Source organism: Bos grunniens, chromosome 11 (assembly GCF_055505025.1).
Source record: "Bos grunniens cultivar Pamir isolate PY7600 chromosome 11, Bosgru_T2T1.0, whole genome shotgun sequence".
Lineage (NCBI taxonomy): Eukaryota > Metazoa > Chordata > Mammalia > Artiodactyla > Bovidae > Bos > Bos grunniens.
The window spans coordinates 636,205-658,052 of NC_141175.1; the positions used below are offsets into that span (position 1 = coordinate 636,205).

A 21,848-nucleotide genomic window follows, 5' to 3' on the forward strand; every position below is an offset into this window, starting at 1 on the left:
GTAGGTGAGGAAGTCCAGACACTCCTTCTTGTATTTAGAAGCAGAAATCACATTTCATTTTAAGAGAAAATTGTACTTTTGAATCAATAATTTTAAATCGCCTAACCACACTGGCTTGAAGGTGTCTTTTGTTTCGTATTTGTTGTTTTGCTCATGAACATGTTAAAATGAAATATCAGGAGACACACTTAGATGGCTCCCCCCCCCCCCCCCCGAAGACCTTTATGCCAATAAATCCTGGGTAAGGTCTTAGGAGTCTCTGAGTTTGAATCCTTCAGGTATATCAAGTCACTGAGGCCATTTTTGCTCCTGTTTTCAGATCTGTTGGTCTAATAAGTCACACTAAATTTTCCCACGGTTTATATTGTGGAGAATGTTTTTCACCTGAATCCCAGTGTCCATCTTCTTTTTCAGTCACTAGCGGTTCATTCTGCTCTAAAGTGTGCAGTTCACTATCTCTGGATTGGCTTGAGGTGACCACCTGTGTGACACTTGGTAGCTCACGTCTCATTTCTAATCCATGAATTTGAATTAAAGGGACCTTAAGGCTCTTGTATTCATTACTCAATAAATACTTATCAATTGAGAATTGTAATCACTGGAGACACGTTAATAAATGAACAGATAGGGACCCTGACCTCATGTGATTTTCTGGAGTACACAGACTCATAAATAAAAATTTTAATTGGGGAAAAGTTTTGATTAGCATTATAAAGAAAAAACTGAGCTTTCCAGGTGACTCAGTGGTAAAGAATCCACCTGCCAAGCAGGAGACATGGGTTCAATCTCTGGGTCAGGAAAATACCCTGGAGAAGAAAATGGCAACCCACTCCAGGATTCCTCCCTGGGAAATCCCAGGGATAGAGGACCCTGGCAGGCTGCAGTCCCTGGGGTCGCAGGAGTCAGACATGACTTAGTGACTAAACAACACTGATGGAAAACATCAGGGTCACGAGGGATGGTAAAGGGGAAACACCAGCATTAGACAGGCTGGTCCAAGAATGCCCATCCAAGAGGTTAATATCTGAGCTGCCATCCAGGTGAGCAGAAAACAGCAGCCACTTTAAGCTCTAGGACAACGGCATTCTAGGAGAGGGAAGAGCAGGGACAAGGGTCCTGAGATGGGCACCAACTTGGAGGGTGGAAACACATGGGGGCTGAGTTAACGTGAGTGAGCACACACGTGGTGACGGAAAGGGGGCGGGGCGGGGGGCGGAGTCAGTGCTAGCTCAGTGCTGCCAGTCCCTGATCCCGGGATTTGATCCTGCTCTGAATACTTCTCCATAAATACAGCACATTGATGCCATGTGCCCACACAGATGGATGACACAGGGCCCTGGCAGTCAGACAGAGTGCATGCAGTAGTCAAGGCACCAGCAAGATCACAGGATCTGAGATCAGCAGGAACCTTGATGGTACCAGAGAGCCTATTTTAAACTCAGGAGACTGAGGAGCAATTTTTGTAGTCTTGGCCAGTATGGACCAAAATAAATTTATTTCTACTGTTTGCAGAATTTTTACCTCAAAAAAATGTTCGGCTTTTTATGAAGCTTATGTGGAAAGGAAACATAGAACCCATGCCTAGAAATCCTACTTCCATGGGAGAAAGCCTACCAGGAAAACTGCTTGGAAAGTTTAAGGAATGTGACTTTTAAATTATAAAAGAGAAAGACGCTAAAATACAAGTAAAGTTCAGAGACAAAAGGGGTTGATCCAAAGCTGGCAGGCTTTGTCCTGGTGAAAAACCCGGCACACAGCACACTTCCTCACGTTGCTGGGTTTATTCCTACTATGCTTTCCCATGGACTATAGCCCGCCAGGCTCCTCTGTGCATGGAATTCTCCAGGCAAGAAAACTGGAGTGGGTTGCCATTTTCTTCTCCAGGGGATCTTCCTGACCCAGGGATCAAACCTGTGCCTCCCGCATTGCAGGCAGATTCTTCACCACCTGAACCACCAGGGAAGCCATTGCACTTTACATGGTGCCAATTTAAAATTCAGTTTAAGTAATTTTTTTCAGGTTAAGTAATTCCTAAGACCCAAATAGCTCCCCCTTGATGTTATCTACACAGTGGTACATGTAGTCTGCAAGATTCCCTCTTCCCTGAAGCCCTCCAGTCACCAGCCTTTTCCACACGTGTCTCCCATCACATCCGTCCGCCGGTGTCATGGGCTCTCTGCCCGACTCTGCACAGAACTGTTGCTGATGGCATCTCTTCTAGGCAGGGAATCATTCTGTCAGCCATCACCTAAACTTCAACGTCCTCCCATCTGAGACTGTATTTTTATGTTCCTTAAAACAGCATTTTAACAAAATCTCGATTTGAACATGAATGGGTTTTACCTACTGATTTTATCTGTTTTTCATTGTATCCTATGGTCTGATTCTGCCCTTAGCCTCTCATGAAACAACTTGCCAGGACTTATGAATGACTTCTGATCCCTTTTCCATTTACCGCCACCCTTCTGTGGCACATGCTTCTGTGGCATGTCCTTATTGCCATGACACTCTCCCCTTCCTTTTGGAATGCCTGCTGTTGCCTTCCTGCCTCTCTGCTGCATCCTGTCCCCGTGTGTGTCTCTCCCTGGCACTCACAGCAGGTTCACAGCAGACTCACTCACAGGCTGTTCCCTTGGGAGTCCCCGCCTCCCATCTTAGCTGTGCTATTTGGGTACAAATTCCCAAGCACAAATTCTCCAACCAAGATTCCTGCTCCCATGTCTGGGCTCTGTAGAAACTTCACCTGAAAAATTACCATGGATCAAACCTAATATACCTTTCCTTCTCCCCAGTTACACCCCTTATGGACACTCCCTCTCTCCTGGGCACCAGGCTCCCTGGCTCAGATCATCCATGACCCATTTCTCTACACTCAAGGAGTTATCTGGCCATGTTGGCTCCAGCTCTAAAGGAGTGAGTTGAGCGTGATGGACCCAGAGGAGAGTGGAGACAACAGGTACATACCCGGTGAGGTTGTAACTGCACTGAGAATAAAGGGCAGTGCTGATGATAGGAAAGACTGTAGAGGGTTTCTGAAGGTTAGAAAGCATTGGAAAGCAGTTTTAAACACGGGGGGGGGGAGGGAGTTGTGTGATAGAGAAGTTGCAGTTTAAAGACAAAGGCTCATTGATGGCTCAGAAGGATCTTAGTGGTAGCATCTTATCAAATGCTCTCTCAGTTACAAATACTCCAGGTTACAAATCCTTTAGAAATATATCCTACACTTGCTAGCAGCAGAGGAGCACAGGTCAGTTCTCCATTGCAGCATTATTTGTAATATAAACAGATTGCTGCATATCAGTGTTCATCCCAATGTGGATGGCCAAGAAGGATTATACTACCACATCATCCACTCAGTGCACTGCTCTGCAGGAAATTATGTCCTGATAGAGGACAACTTCCAAGGCATTGTCAAATAAATAAAAGGAACATGTAACAAAACACCATGCTTAATATACCACTATTTGTGTTTTGAATTGGGGCATGAAGGAGAAATGTATTTTCATGTTTGCTTACAAGGAACTCTAGAAGGACCTGTAAGAAACAAAATATTACCTATGGAGGCCAGATGGCCCTGGACACACAGGCTAAATGACAGGAGGCACAGATTAAGGCAAAGCATATTTTCAGTATCTTGAATCATGTACCTGTATTATAACCTCTTTGGAATTTTCAATAAATTGAATTTTTTAAAAACCTCCAAATAAAATGCATTTTACTGTTTTTATTTTACTATATTATTTTACTGTTTTTACCAACTGAATGACTTTCTGGTTGTCCTACCACGGTTGTTGTTTGGCTTCTCTAAAATGTCTATTCATGAGTCTTTTCAGTTGGTTTTGACGTTCTTATTTTAACTTTGGTAAGAAACAAAGAAAAAGATTTTTCTCAACACCCTAGGTAGTTCATCCTTTTCTCTTTTCCTCCTTTAGGATACTTTATATACTTTGTGGGTTTGGGCACTGTTTTCATAACTTTTATTTGCAAGAAAGAGGATAAAGCTGTGCTAGTTTGCTAGGGTTGCCAGAATAGAATACCACAGACTGAGGCTTAAATAACAGAATTTCATCAGGTTATCCAACCTTACAGCGCTCAGCTGCTCAGAGTTCTCCCTTGCTGTGCTACTTTCTGATATCAGTAGTTATGTTTCCTATTTGTTACTGATTTTAGTTGTCTTTTTTCTTAATCGGTATAGCTAAAGATTTGTTACTTCTGTTGACCTGTTTGAAGTAACTTTTGTTTAAAATTGATTTCTTTGGTTTTCCTCTTCTGTATATTTATCTGAGAGCCAATATTTACTATTTTCATTCCTTTTTCTAGCTTTGAGTTTGGTTTGCTCTCCCTTTTCTGCCTAGGTGTAAAGACAGGTCGCTTATTTGAGCTTTCTTTTTAATGTTTGCATTCACAGCTTTACATTTCATTGTTGGTGATGTTTTTGCAGAATCCCATACATGTTGGCATGTTCCATTTATATTTTGATTTGTCTTCAGGTATTTTCTAAGTTCCTTTTCATTATTATTTTTTAGCCTGCTGGTTATTTAAGAGTGTGTTTAATCTTCACATAAAAGTGGATTTTCCCACTTTTCCTTCTACTATTAATTTTTGTTTCATTGCATTGTGACAGGAAAACATTCCTTTGTATGATTTGAGTCTATTGGAGGGATTAGGGGCAGGAGAAGGTGACGACAGAGGATGAGATAGCTGGATGGTATCACCAACTCGATGGACGTGAGTCTGAGTGAATTCTGGGAGTTGGTGATGGACAGGGAGGCCTGGCATGCTGCAATTCATAGGGTCACAAAGAGTTGGACACAACTGAGCAACTGAACTGAACTGAACTGATAGTAGACTTATTTTCTGGCCTAACATATGGTCAATTTGGAGAATGTTCCCCATGCCCTTGTGAAAAGTGTGGAATCTATCTCTGCCCAGGTCATTCAGTGCCCTAGCTGCACAGTTCTTATGGATCACCTCTCACTGTCAGGCGAGACTGTTGGGTCCCTCGGCCATTTGCGTGCATTAGTCACATGAGGAGATCAATGGGACAAAAGGGACGCCTTTCTGTCAGCCGGTGACTCTCAGTAGCCCATTCTATGGCAGATAGGCTAAGAGTGAGCTCTGGTACATCCTGGGAGCCTCTCTCAGACTCACCCATTGGCTACATTCTCAGAAACTGGAAAATTTAGCCCTGCAAAAGGCCTGGCCCAAATATAAACTCAGTTCAGTTCAGTCGCTCAGTCGTGTCCGACTCTTTGTGACCCCATGGACTGCAGCATGCCAGGCCTCCCTGCCCATCACCAACTCCCGGAGCTTACTCAAACTCATGTCCATTGAGTTGGTGATGTCATCCAACCATCTCATCCTCTGTTGTCCCCTTCTCTTCCTGCCCTCAATCTCTCCCAGCATCAGGGGCTTTTCACATCAGGTGGCCAAAGTATTGGAATTTCAGCTTCAACATCGGTCCTTCCAATGAACACCCAGGACTGATCTCCTTTAGAATGGACTGGTTGGATCTCCTTGCAGTCCAAGGGACTCTCAAGAGTCTTCTCCAATACCACAGTTCAAAAGCATCAATTCTTCGGTGCTCAGCTTTCTCTATAGTCCAACTTGATGTTCGCTCTTGCCATCTCCTGTTTGACCACTTCCAATGTACCTTGAGTCATGGACCTAACATTCCAGGTTCCTATGCAATATTGCTCTTTACAGCATCAAACCCTGCTTCTAAGACCATTCCCATCCACAACTGGGTGTTGTTTTTGCTTTGGCTCCATCCCTTCATTCTTTCCGGAGTTATTCCTCCACTCATCTCCAGTAGCATATTGGGCACCTGGTGAGTTCATCTTTCAGTGTCCTATCTTTTTGCCTTTTCATGCTGTTCATGGCATCCTCAAGGCAAGAATCCTGAGTGGTTTGCCATTCCCTTCTCCAGTGGACCTCTCCACCATGACCCGTCCATCTTGGGTGGCCCCACAGGGCATGGCTTAGTTTCATTGAGTTAGACAAGCTGTGGTCCATGTGATCACCTTGGCTAGCTGTCTGTGATTGTGGTTTCCATGTGTCTGCCCTCTGGTGCCCTATCTCAGTGCCTGCCATCTTACTTGGGTTTCTCTTACCTTGGACATGGGGTATCTCTTCACGGCAGCTCCAGCAAAGCACAGCCGTTGCTCCTTACCTCGGATGTGAGGTAGCTCCTCTCAGCTGCCGCCCCTGACCTTGGACATGAGGTAACTCCTCACAGCCACACTCCTGTGCTGTGGGGAACCCCAAAAATGGCCTCTGAAAGGCACACTAGCTTTTGCCCAAAGCAGTGAGAGAACTCAGAATCTCCTTACATTCAGTCCTTCGGGGCCCTCAGTTGGAATCCGGGTCTCAGGGACCGATGCCGCATGTCTTCCTGTTGCCTCCCTGTCTCCTGTCCCCCTCTGTCTCTCTCCATCAGGTTTCCTAGACGACCCCTACTCGACCTTTCATGCCCACATGATCTCTTGGAGAGGATTCTGAGGTTCCCTTCGGTCCAGGTCTTTCTCCTATATTCAAAAGCCTGAAGGATCAAAAGCTCTCCTAACATTCTGAAGCTCCCCTTCTAACTATGCTTATCTCTCAGGTGGGGAGGGAACCAACTTCCCCCAACCCCTGAACATCCTAAAGAATTCCCTTCTAACTACTCCTGTTTCTCAGAGTGGGGAAGGACCAAGCTTCCCCCACTTCTGCAAATTCCCTTAACCCTTCAGATCCTTCTCATGGGACAAAGACCTCCCAACCAGAGGGACAATCCATGATTTTTATCAGCTGATCTGCCCCTAACATCAGAGTCAATTTGAGCACCATTTGGCCTATAATTTAGATATAAAACTATGACTACAGAAAGGAAAGGTGACTTTCTGACACAGGATGGCCATGATATTCTTTAGACTCTGGAGAAAATTGGTTAAACTGAAAAAAATTTTTCTTGGAAACTGCAGAACCAGTTCTTTTTGCATATGCAATTAAAAACAACAAGTTTGTTAAAAAGACTGCCTAGGGAAAAGCTTGAAGTTAACCCTTTTCATGTCCCTGAAATACACAGCCCACTTTGCCTGAGACCTCAGCCTTGGGCAAATTAGAACTTCAAAAAAATGGGTGGGGGGAGGGGGTGGTCAAAGAGACATTTTAAATGTCAAGTGGAAAACTATGAGATTTCTGTCTGTCTGTCTCAATTTGTATGTCTCAGTGTGTGTCTTTTGTTTGTTTGTTTTAATAATATTGCCAAAATGGTAAATGAGTTCTAATTTAATTGCCCAAAGAAAAGTTGAAGAATAAAAATTCTTAAAGTAAGGGTTGGGGGGAGTGGGTGGTTTGTTTCACTTACCGGCTCTCTAGTTGTTCCACCACCACTTGTTGAAAAGACTGTCCTTTCGGGATGCTGGTTGAAAGCCAGCTGGCCATACATTTGAGGGTCACATTTCCCTGGTAGCTCAGATGGTAAAGCATCTGCCTACAATGCAGGAGACCCAGGTTCAATCCCTGGGTCGGGAAGATCTCCTGGAGAAGGAAATGGTAACCCACTCCAGTATTCTTGCCTGGAAAATCCCATGGACAGAGAAGCCTGTTAGACTACAGTCCATGGGGTTGAAAACAGTTGGACACAACTGAGCGACTTCACTTCACTTCACTTCAAAGAAAAATAAGTACTTACAAATCAGACAATTCTAAATACAAGAGAAATTAACCTAAAAGAATATCAGATTCACGTGAACTGGGAAATATTCAATATGAAATATCTAGTATTAATGTTTCTTTGCTAATCTAATATAGACATGTCTAAGAGTTGTTAACATTAAGCTTAATATTTTCATTGTGCCTAGGTTTATTATAAGTTAAATATTGTTATATTTTTATATCTGTTACAAGTTTGTCAACAAGGAAAGTACCTGTAGAAAAAAAAAACTCGTAAAAAATGTAAATGAGATATAAACTATTAAGAATAATTATATTTTAGGAATGTCTGTCTAAAATAGTGTTTCCAGATTTGGGTAAGTTGAATTTCTGCTGCTGCTGCTAAGTCACTTCAGTCGTGTCCGACTCTATGCGACCCCATAGACGTCAGCCCACCAGGCTCCTCCGTCCCTGAGACTCTCCAGGCAAGAACACTGGAGTGGGTTGCCATTTCCTTCTCCAATGTATGAAAGTAAAAAGTGAAAGTGAAGTCACTCAGTCATGCCCAAATCTTAGTGACCCCGTGGACTGCAGCCCACCACGCTCCTCTGCCCATGAGATTTTCCAGGCAAGAGTACTGGAGTGGGGTGCCATTGCCTTCTCTGAGAATTGAGGTCTGGTGACCTCTAAATCTGTCTCCAAAAGACAGACCATCCAAGGAGAGACCTTGAATTACAGCTGTAGTCAGCTAATTGTAATGAGGTATGTTGGTTAAGTCCAAAGAGGGAGCAAGCGTGTCCTGGTGGTGGAGGGTAAAGACTTTCTGTGGCCCCACTTCCTGCTGCCCAGGGGCCCAGACAGCTTATGTTCCCAGGATGTCATCTTTTGGCTCGGGTATCTGGAAGGAGTCCTGCCATTTGTTTCTCAAGGATGTACAGTCATGAACTTTCTTTATTCGATTGAAAATAAAAATCCTGCTAACTACTGAAGTGTCAGATGAGGTGAGGGTGAGACACGGCCCCTCAGCTCCTGGTCCCAGAAAGAGGGAAGAGAAGAAAGAGACCTTTGATGAACTCACATGTGGTGTGTTTCTTTTACTGCTCATTGAGGCATCATCACAGTTTGAGTTCCTTCCTCACAGATCTCACAGGCTGGAGAGGTAATCAAGCATGATCAGAGCCCTGGGGAGTTTCAGATGAGCCCAGATGCACCAAGAAGAAGGGTTGGCCATCAGCAAGTCTTCATGGAGTGGGCAACTTCTGAACTGGGTCTCTAAGGGTGAGTTAGTTATCTAGCTGAAGCTTGGCACTGGGTGCAAAGACAAACACAAGATGAGTGAATGAACGGGGCATCCCTCTAACACAGGAGGCAGCCCACCAAGACGGTAGCCTGAGATCACAGGCCCCCCTGGGGAACTGGGGGAAGGGGCTGCAGTGTGCTGCCGGCCTCAACCCTTGTGTGAACTTTGCTGCCACACTGGCCTGTTTCTACCTGCTCAGGGAAATCTTTCTGCCCTCTGCTCTGGCATAGCTCCTCTTTACCGGCAATGACCACACATGGTGTTCTGTGTGCAATTGCCCTCCGCTTGAGGGGAGTGGCTTGGTGCAGAGGTGAAGGTCAGTGTGCAGTCTGAGGCTGGAGAGAACAGTGGGGAGCCCTGCAGTGGTGGGATCACGGTGGGAGGTGCTTGGCTGTGACGAGGCAGATGCCACTCCTGGGACTTGAGGGCAGGGTGATTAGTGGCTACCCTTAAAGGGTGGACTCATTTGGGGCTGCATTGCCTTTGAGCAGTTTGGTGGATCTTCGGTTAGAAACATCTGGAAGGAATTACAGAGGATAAATATATGAGAGCATTTGGACCAGAATTCATGACCCAGGTGAGGTGAGGAGAAAGTGGAGTGAAAGGGGCCTCAGGACATGGTGGAAATTCATTGACCAAGGTCATCAAGGGGGAGACCTTCATGTCCATTCCACAGCCTCCTGGTTACTCCCAGAGTGCCGGGCCCAGGGAGACCACTCAATAAACAGGTGCTCACTTGATCCAAAATCACTGAAGCTTTCACTTTGACTCACCACAATATAATATGCTGAATTCAAGAAACTGGTGCCCAGGTTTATATTAATGAGCTAGAAAAGAGAAAGGAAAATAGACTCAAGAAAAATCAAAGAATCCACACTATTAAAACCCTGAACATGCTTTCCACTGTGGCCTCAGGGTCTTGGCACTTGCTGCACTCCCAGCTCAGAACACTCTGACATCCCCATTGATTACTCTCTAAATACATTCTGAAATTCACCTAAACTTCCTGATTTTATTTTTCCCCAAGATACGTATTACCATTGGACTTTGCATACATTTTATTTTTTCTGTCTCTGAGCCTGTTAGTTTCATATAAGAATTGGGGTCTGCAGCCTCCTGCTTGACCTACAGCTGAGCCCGTGTCTGGAATGGGCCAGGAACAAAGTGGGCCTCCATGAACGTGCTCTGGGGAGGGAGCCCTTAGTGTGTAGTGGGGACAGCAGGTGTCATGAAGCACTGTTCCAGGCTGTGAATGAAGGAGTCAGAGGACAACCTGACGAAGGTCTTAACTCTCATTTTGCATCTGTCTTACGTAATCAGGATTGAACATCAGGCCCACAGAAGGCAGCTGGTCTGACCTGGGGACAGCTGCACACACAGAAACCCGTAGCTCCTGTGCTGAGATCAAGAAGGATGGATGTCAGGTCCAGGCTCTCACCAGGAGCTCTCCTTCTCCACCATCTCATTTCTCTCTAAGAAACCTACACTCAGGACTGGTGAGTCCTGTCCAAGGCCACAGAAGCCAAGCCCAGGACCAACGACACTTCTGAAGGTAACTCAGCCCTTTGTAACCATTGCCAAAACCCCCAATCATCACTAACAAGCTTCCTGACTCCCAATTAGGCAAAGATGCTCACTCCAGTAAACACCCCATAGCACCCTAATCAATCACCCGATGCCAGCCCTACAGCAGGAATTTTCTTTGTCTTGAGGCCATAAAAATTGGTTATTAAACCCACAAAAACTGCCAAATCTCCCTGGTCTGCCAGGGAGGTCAGCCCACTGCCAGGGAGGTCAGCCCACTGTGCTGGCAGTGCCCACATTATCTCTTTGTTTGTAATCAACCCACTGCCTTCTGAAATGCTGTGCCTGGAGATTCCTTTCCAGCCCACGCTCAGACTGCCTCAACAAGGATGCCAACCAATCCCTCCATTTGGTGGGCAGGTTCTGAGCGGTCCATACTTCCAGCTCAGAAGAGACTTGGCCTGTGCTTTGCAACTTAGAAACCCCTGCCGTCCACACTGGACCCACTCGAGTCTCACCTGCCCCACAGCCACCCCACTTCCAGAGGCATTTGCAGTCTTTGTTCAGCAGGTGAGAACCCAGAGGGCAGGCGCTGAGGCTCCTTCAGCTGCCAAGATCCCCCTACACCTCCGTGAGGAGTCCTGAGCCTCTGAGGGGATGGAGCCTCCTCCGTGGGTCTCCCTGGGCTGTGACAGAACCTCCTTCCTCCTGGACGGGCACAAGGATGACTTGTCCATACCCATGAGGGGTCAGGTAGGAGCACAGAGTGGCCCCGAGGGTCTAACGCCCTGGGATCCTGGGGGTGGAAGCGGTGAGGGAAGGGGCCAGCAGGGTGGCTCGCCCAGCGTGAGGGCCGGGATGCCAGGCTGCTTCCAAGTGGCCACACCAGCCACAGACGCTGATGGGGACAAAGTGCTCCGTGTCTATGCGAGCCAGTCACTCAGCGAGTGCTCTCAGAACCAGCGTTTATGGTTAAAAAAAACACCTGTGCTGATTGGCACAGGAGAAGGGATTGGCAACAGGAGAAGGGATAACTGTGACCCGGGAAACTCTCACCTAACCTTCAGGAAACACTCTGACAGGGTCTCTGAAGATGCAAAAAAAAAAAAAAAGTCTGCTTTGGTTAAGAAGACATGAGAGGAATTGAACATTGGCTGCAAAGGTACATTTTTGAAAAAGTAGAAAACAGCATTATTTCTAAATTAAAAGCCTATGTTTAGAACAAGATTACTTATGACTAATTGTATAATGCAGGCATTGGTGAAAATAAAAGCTATGTTATAAGCTGTTTTAACATCAATTTGTATTTTCCTAAATTTCACATTAGTCTAAAGTTGGGTGTCACTGTTTGGGAGGTGCTAGTTCTCCGCCAGTGTGCTTCACTCTTTAGGAGAAGTGATAACACCTGTTTACACGGGTGTGTGGCATAGAGCACAAGTGGCTGAGGCCCCTGGGCTGTGGAGACAGAGGGAAGGGGGTTGGCCAGGGAGGGTGGGTCCTGCCCTCGGGCTTCTGCTTTGCCCAGACACTCAGGGTCCCCTGGTTCATTCTTGACCTACTAATGGGGGAGACAGACAAGAGGAGCCGTAGGGGGAGCTGTAGTCGGCGCCTTCCATGTACTCTCCATTTACATCTTGGGCATGGAGCGCTCTCGAAGCTCTTCAAAGGTCTAGGCTCTTCTGATGTCTCTGGTCTTCACTAGTCTCCTTGTTAAGGTATCTGTGTGCACACATGCTGTCGCTTCAGTCAGGTCTGACTGCAACGCTATGTACTATAGTCCGCCGTGCTCCTCTGTCCACGGGGTTCTCCAGGCAAGAATACTGCAGTGGGAGCCACTCCTCTCTCCAGGACATCTTCTCCACCTGGGGATCAAGCCTGGGTCTCCTGCACTGCAGGCAGACTCTTTACCATCTGAACCATCAGGGAAGTAATTACTTAATTCTAGTTATTTTCCTACAACACTATGTGGGTGTTGACCCCAAGTGTATCCCTGTGTTTTCCTTTCCCCTGTGATTTGATGCCTCTGCTGACACCTTGGTGCTCCCACTGGGTACCTTATTATTCTTCGCCCACACTGCCTGCCCCAGAGCCACCCCTGGCCAGAGACACTCTGTGAGTTAGCAGTGGAGTTCAATCAATGGCCTACCAGCAAATCTAATGAGAACCACCCATGAACTCATGATTTTCAGCCCATTCCTGAAATGTGAATGGATGCAATTTGAAGGACAAACTCTCATACAGCAAGAGCTCTGGGAAGGGCGTGGGTAGAGGGAACATGGCAGACACGCCCATTTGGCTCCTAGGAGTCTGGTCACTTCTCTCCTAGGGTGATTGCACACTCAGTTTTGAACTGAGCACATGGCTGCCCGAGACTACAGACATTCCCATCATCCTCTGAAGCTGGGATGCTTATGAGACAAGCTCTCCTTCCAGGATGGAGGGAAAACAATTTGTGCAACTTGTTGACTATTTTCTAGGTGAAAGAACCTGGCTCTTCTTCTCCTGCTGTCTTGCTGCTGGGAACGTCAGCCTAGAAAGGGAGGCTCCATTCTGCTCCCTGTCCACCCTGGAGGGGCAAACACCCCTGGGATGACAGAACAGTATTCCTAGGATGGGAATGGAGCTTTCTGGGACAGCCCTGCCAGACCAACCCTGGGCTGCCTCCCTCCGCATCTAAATGGGAGACGGATGCACACTTCTCCTGGCTGTAATTTTGTGGGGACTTTTTGTTTTTGTCCACAACCTTGACTGGCACATCAGGCTTTGAGGGGGGTTTCTGTGCAGCGGCCTTGTCAGGCTGCTCCAACGTGCAGTAGTCTGGTATTTTCAGCTCTCCTTTCTGTGGGAGGACAGCCAAGCTCAGCGCCAATCCGCTGTCTTCGCCAGCTGCGTCTCTGAAAATCTATGTGGAAAATAGATGCTCCCAATTCAGTGAATCAGGACCTGATTCCTCTACCTTCCAGGGATATGGACTTGTTCCTTTCCCCGCACCTTGCACCCTCCACTCTCTCCTAAACACATAACCTGCTTTGAAATGTGCGCTCTTTCCCTGATAATATGGGCAGTTTCTAACTGCACAGCCTCAAGGCACAGGCATCTCGTGGGGGTGTAACTGGATTATTGCAAGAAAGATGAGTTTCACTCTGGTAAGTCCCCTGCTAAACTGATGCATTGAAAAATTTAATTGGAAATATCACTAAAATCCATTTTCAGTATTAAGCTAAAATATGGGAAGTTGCTAAGTTTTGCCCTAAGCTCTCAGTTCAAGGAGACAGATATTTAGGACTTCCCAGGGCTCTGATCTTGTTTATGTAATTTCTTAGATGTCCTTCACCCTTATGGAACTTGCTAGTTTATAGAGGAAAAAACCCATATAGTGAAATATTAAACTGCTTGAGAACATTGTAGTAAGTTTTATAATTCATTTATTCATTTGTGCTTGTCTGAAAAGTGTCTTCTCTTTCAGGGCTAGTTTAAAATAAAATTTGTTAAAAATGTCCTTCAGGTAAATGTGAGCCTTAGAAGAGGTGGGGGGTGGGGATGAGAGTTGACTCCAGCCAAGCTGCTCTGGGTGATTCTCTATTAAATGGTGACAGTCTCACCCACAGATGACTGATGTTTCCAGCATCACAAGACAGGGCTGGCCTTTTTGGATGAAGCTCACAACCACATCCTTACAGGTCACTGATTCCTGAGAACAAAGTGGGTGTTCCACATCAGGTGTACTGTTGCAGGAAGGGGGACCCTTCCAGGGCCCGAAACTGGGCTCCTGTCGAACACTCGGAAGTGAATTGTCTGAGGAGACACATGTCTGACAAAGCCAGAGATTTTATTGGGAAAGGGCACCCACATGGAGAGCAGTAGGGTAAGGGAACCCAGAACAGCTCTGCCACACGGCTCACAGTCTCGGGTTTTACGGTGATGGGATTAGTTTTGGGGTTGTCTTTAGCCAATCATTCTGACTCAGAGTCCTTCTTGCTGGTGCACATCTTGGTTCAGCCAAGATGGATGCCAGAGAGAAGGATTCTGGGAGGTGGTCGGACCTGTGATGTCTCCTTTTGACCTTTCCCGAACTCTTCCAGTTGCTGGAGGCTTGTTAGTTCCCTGTTCCTTACCAGGACCTCCTGTCATAAAACAACTCGTGCAAATGGTTACTGTGGTGCCTGGCCAGGGTGGGTGGTTTCAGTCAGCATGCTTCCCCTCACAGTTCCACTGTGGTTTTATAGATCAGGCCATAGCATCCTACATCCCCTGGGTCAAATTCTACCACAACCTGTGCTGGTTGGACCTAAAAGCTGAGAATGATTTTTATTATTTTAAATGTTATAAAGTTTTGTGAGACATATGAATTATATGGCTGTCAAATTTCAGTGTCTATAAAGATATCTAAGACTGCTTTCCTGCTGCAATAACAGAATTGAGTAGATGCAGCAGAGGTCATATGACAGTCTAAAATATCTACTATCTGCCCTTTAGAAAAACTTGCCAGCTCTGGCTCAGGAAAGTAGTATTTTAATTACTGTATGCTGGAGTTTTACTTGAAGAAAAGTAAAGTTTTATTAAATTTTGCCCCATGAAATAAATCTTTTTTAAGTAATGTAAAACTGGCCATGTTACTCTCAGTAATCTCAGAATAAACACAAGGACAGCAAATATTTATTAATAATTGAAAATTTGTTATAGAATCAGGTCATTTAGATTATCTTCTGCATAACACATTGACGTGGTTGATTACAGAGTTGCATTTTCCCTTAGGATCAGGTGGATTCTATAGTCTCTCCGTGTGTGTGTGTGTGTGTGTGTGGCTTGAATGATTGCATGCTTCTTTATTCTTGCCTCCCTGGTGCTGCTTAGAGACCCTGGATATTTTATGGAAGCAATGGCCACAGCACGCTAAGAGGCCTAACCCTGTCTCTGTCTTGTGTCTTCAGGAGCTGAGTGCATACCAAATGTGCATGAAAGGTCCAGATGTGAAAGCTCAGGCGTCCCATTGACTCACACCTCCTATGTAAAGGGAAGGCCTTCTTCTACCCTCATGGGGATAATTGGGGCCAGATGTGAGGACAAAGTGTGCGATGGGTCCAGGTGCAAAAAGTCAGTCATCCCCTTGCTTCATACCTGCGGTGCAAAGGGGAAATCCTTCCTTTGGGAAAACAGCTCAGAGCTCATAGAGACAAGGGCTGTCCCCTGCAGAGTGGGGCCAGTCGCCTCTGGTGGGGAAGACTGGGGTGATGACTGACTGGCTGGGGGCTCCCAGGATGAGGCAAGAGGCTGAGGAGCCCAAGTCTGCAGAGCCAAGGTCATACCAACCCCTCCTTGGATCTGCTTCTGTCTGAGTGGAGCAGTGACTTTAAGGGGCTAGGATGCCAGCTGCCTGCCTGGAGGCCACAGGAGGAGGAGGCAGAAAAGCAGGCAGTGTGGCTCATTTTGGTTTCTGAAGACACTTCTTTCTGGCACCAGGTGCCAAGCTATGCAAAAGATTGTGTTCTTTTTATAAAGCTGCTTTAGCTGTTCTAATTCATTTGCCTTTCCATCTTAGTTCGTTTAAAAGATAAATGTACAAATGTATATATTTTTTTCTTTTAGCACCAGTGGAAATCCTATAACTTGGCTATTTTATCCAACAATTCATCATACAGATCTTTCCAAGTCAGTACCGATACAAATTTCCTTCCCAGATCCGTCTTAATGGCTGTTTCCTGAATGTTCTGATTTTATACTGAGTGATACTAATATCAACAATCTTAGTACACAGGTATTTGCACAAATGTTCCTCCCACGCTCAGTTGTTATATTGGACCTTCCGTGTGGAATATGAAAAGGTGATCTATGGCTGTTTATCATTCATTTCTTTGATGGCTTCTGAAGAGACTGTTTTAAAACAAATGTTGTATCATGATTCCACTCTTTCTATTCCACAGAATAAAAATCATTCATACATGATTTTACCCAGTCCTTTCATGGTTTCAGTTTTACAGTCCACACAGTCTAAGTCTCACTAAATTCCTAAGTCCGCCCGGGAGCAGGGCCTGCCCTCTGGGCCGCCTGGCTCCGAGCCTCGGGAATCTCTGAGGAGCGCGCCTTCTCCCGCAGCTGCCCGGGGAGGTCTTCCCAGCTCCCACCCTCCCGTCTGGTGTCGGTCTCCGCGCCCTGCCGGGCCGGGAGCCGGCTCCCAGGCGGACGCGCGGGACAAGCGGGGCGTCAGGGCGGCCCGGCGGTCGGGGTCCGCCCGGGGCCGTGTGCGCCGCCCGTCGGGAGCCACCCAGCGGCCGCCGTGAGCCCGTCCCTTCCTGGGGAACGTTGGCGACTCCCGCGAAGGTTCGGCCGCCGAGCCCGGGGCAGAGCTCCAGAGGCCGGGGGTGACAGCGGCAACGCTCCCGGTGCCATGAGACCCGGGAAGAGCCTGCTGTCGCCGGAGATTCGGGCTGCAGGTCCGCGGCCTGGGCGGGCGGCGGCGGGCGGTGTCGCTGCCCGGCCGGGTGGACCAGCGCGCCGCGGGGCCCCTTCTGCCCGCGGGCACCGCCGGGGCAGCTGAGCGCGAGCAGGAAAGGTCACGGCGCCGGCGTCCGCGGGGTTACAGCCTCTCGATGTTTCCCACGCGCCCGGAGGTGCGGACCACACGGACGCACGCAGACATGTCCAGTCTTCCCAGCCTCCCCCATGGACCCCGATAGTCCCGATTCACAAACGTGTGTCCTCTCCCCGGAGACGGCCGGCCCTGGTGTCCAGAACAGGAGGCACCGGCAGGGACCACGGGCCGCCCGTCCTCCTCCCCAAAGAGCGCCCGGAAGCGCTTCCTTGCCTCCTTGGGGGAACGGTCGTCCCGCTGCCTTCACGGTCGTCCCCCAGGCGGCCACGGTTCCCGGTGACGTGCTCAGGACTCCGCAGACGGGTTTCCTGCAGGTCGGGCTGCATCTATTCCAGGGGCGCCAGGAGTCCCTTCTATTCTCCTCGGGCTCAGAAGTGGAAAGGATGGTGTCCGTGTGGAGGCGCTGTGTTTCCCGGGTATGAGACACGGATACATCTGTGTGAGGATCACAAAGCTGACATTGGTGGCTGCTGTGGCGAGGTCGACCAGATGGCCCGACAGGTTGTTGGGGGTTTTTGTTAATATTTGTATTGTAATGTAGGTATTCAATGAGAAATCTTGAAATTAATTATAATGAAAATTAACATTATCATTGTTACTCAACAATAACGTAATTATTACCTTTGTTTGCAATTAATTTCAGAAACACTGTTTCAAGTTTATCCACAGAGTATCCAATTGAAGACGACCAGAGAAGGATGTTGAAATGAAGAACTTTCTTAACACACTGGGAAGTTGGGGAACCTCTCCTTCCAGTCACGAGGTCCTGCCCTGCAGCAACCGACCTGGAAAACCAGACCCCAGCCCCTGCAGCAATGGGCTCCAGGATTCAGTGCGTGGTCAGTGACTGTCACCTTCCTTATTTTTCTTCCTTTCTATTTAGTACCAGATGGGGGAAGCCAAATCTCATCTAAGCTGTCACCTGGGATGGCCCTCTTCCTGCCAGCCTGCGTCTGGCTTCCCCATATTACACGCTCTGAGCAGGACACGCTTTCCCTCTTTCCCACCAGAGCATGTCCCCACTCCTGTGTGTGCCCTGAGTCTCAGCCTAGGCGAGTGGTGGTGGCTGACTCCTTGCTCTGGAGACAAATTCTGAAGAAACAGTGAAGGATCAGGAAAATATCCTGGAGTAGGAAATGGCCACCCACTCCAGTATTCTTGCCTGGAAAATTCCATGAACAGAGGAGCCTGGCTATCTGCAGGCTGTGGGGTCACAAAGAGTCAAACACGACTGAGCATGCACACACAGACACAGGCGTGTTTGTTTATGTCTACAGAGCTTAGAGTGAGAACCAAATAAAGCACTGAGGATAATATGTGGGTTTTGTTATTTTTGAAAAAAAATTCAAATTAATCATTTTAAGTTGAAATATATATCATATACCCAAAAATTCTCCTTTGAGCACTATATTTTAGTGATTGCCTATTTATATAGTTGTGTAGCCATCATCACTATCTGATCCAGAAGATTTTATATTTTATCTCCCTACAAAGACACCTAATGTTCCTTAATCAGTCACTTAAATTCCACATTCCTCACTCTTTCATCCTCATGGAATTGCCTATTCTGTGTATTTCAAGCACATGGCTTTGTACAACTGTGGCCATTTAGGTCCGGTTTCTTACACAGTGTCATGTTTTTGAAGCTCATTCATATTTTATCATGTGATCCAATTTTTTGTTTGGCTTCAGAATTTTCCTGTCTTTAACACATGCACACACACACACACACACACACACACAGACGCGCTACAGTTCTTTAAATGTGGAAAATACACAGAGGTCCAATGTCACCATTAGAACCATTTTATGCACACAGTTCCATGGCATAAAGTACTGCCTTCCTGTAGGCACTCAACCTGCCCACCAACCCAGAGCGGCCAGCAAGCACAGAGGACGGCAGCCCAACTGTGCTGCCCATTGTCAGAACCCCCACAGCACCCACTCAGGCCAAGGCTAAACAATAGGTCCACTTCCCAATGGCCAAAGAAGAGACCAAGGGTGGCCAAGGGTGAGAGAGATGAAAGGAGAGACAAGCGGGAAAGTCCACAGCACCTGGTCTTTCCAGCTGGTCTTGCAACCAAGTACTAGCCAGGCTCAACCTTGCTTTAGCTTCTGAGCTCAGAAATTACCAGGGGCCTTCATGGTGGTATGGCCCTAGATGATGGCAGCCCCAACCAGGCACCCCAATACCCTGTGCTGTGGGGCCCTGCCATGCCAACCTCACCAGCCCCTGTCAGAGCCCTGGGGTGCCCAGCATCTGTGGGCAAACCGCTCCTGACACATCCTTCAGCCCTCTGGAGGCCCAGCCATCAGGCTGTGACTTGGAGTTCCCAGGAGATGGTTATCACTCAGGGTATGTGGCCAGTGGCAATAGGGCCTGACCCTCTGGAAGTGAGTGGAGAAAAGCCCAGTGCTCTAATTCAATGCTGTCCTGGCACCAACTGAGTGTCTCTCGCTGACATCTTCACTGCTTCATCCAGATATTGCACGTACCACTCGTGTTCCAGGTGGGGTTCTAGGGGCAGCCTTCACGGGGCTGCAGCCTTTCAGTGACCAATCCAAGTGCCGACGCCTCTGCCTCTGGGCCTCACATAGGTGGTACTGCTGTCAATGTTCAGGGTTAAAAACAGCAGATCTAAGACGCTGAAGACTTGTCCTAGGTCTGGCAAACAGCTCAGAACTGAGGTCTGGTGGCCTTAATGCTGTGACCTAAGACCACACCATCTGCCAGCAGACATGTCAATCTCCAGATAATCAGGATCAGATTGATTAAGTACAAAGAGGGACAAGTGTGTCATGTTGGGAGGAGGGAGGTGGAAACAGCACCCCTCTGCCTTTGTCTCCCTCCTTCCAGCTGCCCAGGGGCCCAGCCACCTCCTCAATATCCTGTGTTCACATATTGTTCTGTTTTGACTCAGACAACATGGAGGGTCCCTGCCCCTCAAGTAGTAATTTTCTCAATTTCGTGGGGTACAGTCATGAAATGTCTTCCAGTGTACAAATAGAGAAAAGATAAAACTCACCCAGACCACTGGAGTTCCTTATGAGGTGAGGGTGATATAAATCCCTTTAACTTCTGTTATGGAAAGAGGGAGGGAGGAGGAAGAAAAAGCTAATCTTCAGTGAATGTAACCTTCTCATGGACTCTGTTTAATCATTTTATCTGTACAGTTATTCAGTCATCATAACATTTACTCAAGGTCTTTTATCTTTCTGGCCTGATGTTCTCATGGAGCTCACAGGCTGAAGAGGTGCTCAAAGTGAGAGTCAGTTCCTAGGCAGGTTGATAAGAAGTCTGGGGGAAGCTGAGGAGAGAGGGTCTGGAGTTCTCAAGGAGGAGGAAAGGACAAACATCTTTTTTTTTTTTCTCTCTACATTCCTTAGTCTTAGTCACTTAAGACATTTGTTTTTGTTTTTGTTTCTTTCTTTCTTTAGGCCCAGAACTGATGATTACACAACTGAGTTTAAACTCTGTGAAAGAAAGTGAAGTTGCTCGGTCATGCCTGACTCTGCAACCCCATGGACTGTAGCCTACCAGGCTCCTTTGTCCATGGGATTTTCCAGGCAAGAGTACTGAAGTGGGTTGCTGTTTCCTTCTCCAGGGGATCTTCCCAACCCAGGGATCCAGCCCAGGTCTCCCACATTGTAGGCAGATGCTTTCCCATCTGAGCCACTTAAACTCTGTACTAGGGATCATATAACAACAATGTATCCTGCTTGAGGACAGTTTCTCCTTCCTAAAAACCTTCTGATTAATCCTGATATCTTAGAATGTATATTATGGGAATGGGTCTGCTAGGATCTTTCTGTTAAATTCTAATCCTGTTATCCTAAAATGCTAATTGTGGGAGTGGGTCTGGTAAAACTTTCACAAACTTGAGACATTCTTTTGATTTAATGTAGAAACTAATTTAAAAAGTATATACATCCCTTGCTAACACTAGCAAGGGGGGGCACTCCCCACCCCCTTCTGCTGTCCATGTCAGAAGCTTTCTCTGACCTTTTCCCACTGTCATAAAACTCTGCTACACAAACGCTCTTGAGTGATCAATCCTGGTCCCTGGTCCTGAAGCTAAATCTTCTTCGGAGATCCTGAATCCGACATCGTTCATAGTAAGCTCAATTGAATCTATAACAATCTCTTAAAAGCCAAATATAATCTTAAAATAAGCTATGCTGCTGCTAAGTCACTTCAGTCGTGTCCAACTCTGTGCGGCCCCATAGACGGCAGCCCACCAGGCTCCCCCATCCCTGGGACATGCCCTCTTGTGATGCGTGTCCCAGGGATATGCATCACATATGACACTTCCTGCATGTCCCAGGGATATACATCTTATGACACTTCCTGCAGTGTTCTCCAGGCAAGAACACTGGGGTGGGTTGCCATTTGAAAAATCAAAGTGAAGTCGCTCAGTCATGTCCGACTCTTAGCGACCACATGGACTGCAGCCCACCAGGCTCCTCCATCCATGGGATTTTCCAGGCAAGAGTACTGGAGTGGGATGCCATTACCTTCTCCAAAATAAGCTATATGCCCTATTAAAATAAAATTCAACTGAGTAAAATTTTAAAATCTTAGTGCCTTTATTTAAAGATTTATGAATCAGGCAGCATCCAATTTAGCAGTTAGAAACTCTGAGGAGTTGCACAAAATAAAAGACTTTTATAGGCATAAGGGATCAGGAACAAGGAAGTTGTACTGGGCAAAGAATCCAAGTGGTTACTGTGAGGTTACTTTCCAATAGAGGCTGGAAAGCTTTCTCAGGCAGATGACTTAACTAGTGATAATCAGAAGAT

General features: G+C 47.0%; 1 long non-coding RNA gene across 2 annotated transcripts; it reads left to right on the top strand.

The window, feature by feature from the left end:
* Positions 1-689: 689 nt before the first annotated feature.
* On the top strand, positions 690-21,616 carry LOC147362180 (uncharacterized). Of its 2 annotated transcripts, XR_015136003.1 has the most exons (7): positions 690-2,956; positions 8,777-8,913; positions 10,256-10,487; positions 12,937-13,605; positions 15,391-17,549; positions 17,692-17,887; positions 20,487-21,616. It is a non-coding gene; the product is annotated as an uncharacterized LOC147362180 (long non-coding RNA). The 2 variants fall into 2 exon arrangements; XR_015136002.1 differs by lacking the exons at positions 690-2,956; positions 8,777-8,913; positions 10,256-10,487; positions 12,937-13,605 and having other exon boundaries at positions 14,000-17,549.
* The last annotated feature ends 232 nt before the right edge of the window (positions 21,617-21,848 follow it).